Source organism: Pieris napi, chromosome 20, assembly GCF_905475465.1.
Source record: "Pieris napi chromosome 20, ilPieNapi1.2, whole genome shotgun sequence".
Lineage (NCBI taxonomy): Eukaryota > Metazoa > Arthropoda > Insecta > Lepidoptera > Pieridae > Pieris > Pieris napi.
The window spans coordinates 9,645,769-9,648,522 of NC_062253.1; positions in this window are offsets into that span (position 1 = coordinate 9,645,769).

Genomic DNA, 2,754 nt, shown 5'->3' on the forward strand with positions numbered 1-2,754 from the left:
ATATACATATATAGATATAATAATATGCAAGCCAGAAAAACAAACAAAGAATGTTGTATAACATAAAGCATTAGAATAATAAACACTTTGTTTCTGAAATATTTTTAATTAATTATACCAATTTGAAATCAATATTCATAGTTAAGACAGGACAACGTCTGTCGGGTCCGCTAGTTGTTAATATTATTTTTGACTTTCCAGTAGGTACTTTACACCACATAATGGTAACTTTTAGGTTTATATATACATATATACCTTTGCAGACGTCGTTGGCGACTACTAGTTTTGGAAACCTTGTTTGCAATAGCTCTCTTTTGTATTGCGGTGTTTATTGGGAAGCCAGTGTTTATGACACCTCTGCAGGCAGTACCCGAACCTCCACTGACGACTGCCGATATTATTGCGTCATTCGGATCGGATAATATACTTGGATATGCACCGAACATACCACCGTATACGCATATTATGACTCGAGCTGCTGAACGTTTGGGAGTTGGTGAGTTCAAGGATTCTTACTAATATTATAAGGAGGAAATATTGTTTATAAGGAATTAAATCGAAACTATTTAGAATTCTTTTACTATTAGAAATGATTATTGCCTAAAAGTCCATTCGAATGAAGCCGGGTTTTGGTTTTTTTTAATATCGCTATATAATTATTAAAAGATTTGGTACGCCGTAACCTAATTTAGATATTTGTATATTACTAGCAGACCGGCCAAGCGTTGCTGTGGTTAAGGGTTTTTTATATCACATAGTAGCAAACTATCCAAGGGAAACGGCAGGAGAACACGTCATGGAGACCACCATGCTTTATTGGTGGTTATGCCATTAAATTGTGGCTTATGTGCAACGTAGTACTTTCAACACAGCGCCATCTGTTAGAATTGTGACTATCAAATAATAAACAAATATTTTGCAATAAAATAATATTGCGGGTATAAATTGAGATGTAAGCTATCCTATCTTTTAAGTTAGATCAAACTACACACGGTGTGAAAATTTGATTGATATCGGTTCGGTAGTTTAGGAGTCTATCGCGGACAAACAACGTGACACGTAATTTATATATATTAAGATGTATGAAGGTCAATTATAGGTCAATGTATACCATTAAAATTATTGATTTAGTTGTCCGCCGTTGAGGTGTGTATTAGCTAATTTTATTACAGTAAGGGATGGTAGGGCGGATCTCTTTACTAACCTAAGAGTACGGAGTTTTTAAACGACATTAAAAATCGCAGTGTACAATTCGACGCGCCAAAGAGAATTGCGATTATAGTCGTTACACATCTACCTCATCCTGATTTTTGCCACCGACTGCAAGTTTAGCCTCATAGGATTTTAATATCCTCTATAAATAAGTAATTAATAGGTACGTTTAATTATACATGGACAATTGTCCATGTATAATTGTCCATTTCGTATGTGTAATTACAATTAATTAGGTACCGAATACAATTAATTGCGACACAATTCGAATTTCGACGTGGAATTGAAAATAACTTTCCTGTGTATTTTTTATTTCCTAATTTATAGTGCCTATGAATGCGGCGACCGAAGATCACCTCAACACCATGTTACACAACATGTCACAAGGCACGCCGATAAGTAGCCCAATAATATGGGTTATATGGAAAATGGAGGTAAATTTTTCAAATAAATCAAAAGTATTCCTAAACGGTAGTAATGAGTTTTGGCAGCTACCTTATGCTTAAGATTCGCTTAATAAATAGGCACAAACACACACTCTGCTGGCTCGGGGACCCAAAATATATCTTGGTTGTTATAGATATGTTCAGATATATTATGTTAAATTAAACACTTTGTTTGAAGCTGGGTAAAAACTGATTTTGATCGAGATTTGATTTGATGAGCTTATAACTAACATAAAATAAGGTAGTGGGATTGCGACGCTATTAAAAACTAACTTGGCTTATCTGAGGGTTCATAAATGTAAGTGACACTTCAATACAAGTACAGTTGACCTTTTTGAACACTATCGGAAACAAGAATGTTGTATTATTTATGAGTGTGGGAAAAACTACATAATGCGCTCGATTAAGCTTCTAGTGTACGACGATTGCTAACATTTGGTTTACGTTTCTAATTATTAACTGAAGTATACATATGTAAATTAACTAATCTTAGGTTTATGTATAACACCCGTAGTGAGAAATTTTGAACACATCCTTTGAACACAGCCAGAAGCGAAACCCAGCAATTGGCGGACGCACGGGCTAAAACAGAGGAAAAGAAATTTAAATATTCAAAAGTCGAAAGTCAAAAATCATTTATTTAGGTAACACAATGTACACTTATGAACGTCAAGAAAAAGAAATATACATTAAACGCTTCTAATTTTACATTTACTGCCAATTCTCAAATCAAGGGAAGAGAAGAACTGGCAATAAACTCCGCCACTCTTTTTAATCGCCAAGTTTAACACAACGTTTGTAAGGAGCTGCAACCATTACACCATGTTCCACATGACATCTTAATAAATAATAATAAAGTAAATTAAAAACAATGATTTGTCCTCTATCAGCAGGAGAGAAATAGGAGCACGCACTTACATTCTCGTGGGAACAACACGCAAAGTTTCAATAGTTTTCGAGAACTGAAAATATATTACCGCTTTATTTCATCGCCTTAATTAGGTGAAGGTTAAGCTAAAGGAGGCGAATAAAAAGACAAATAATTTTTGGCTATAAATAAAATTACGAAAAGTCTGTTAAAATTGCAGGTAGATAA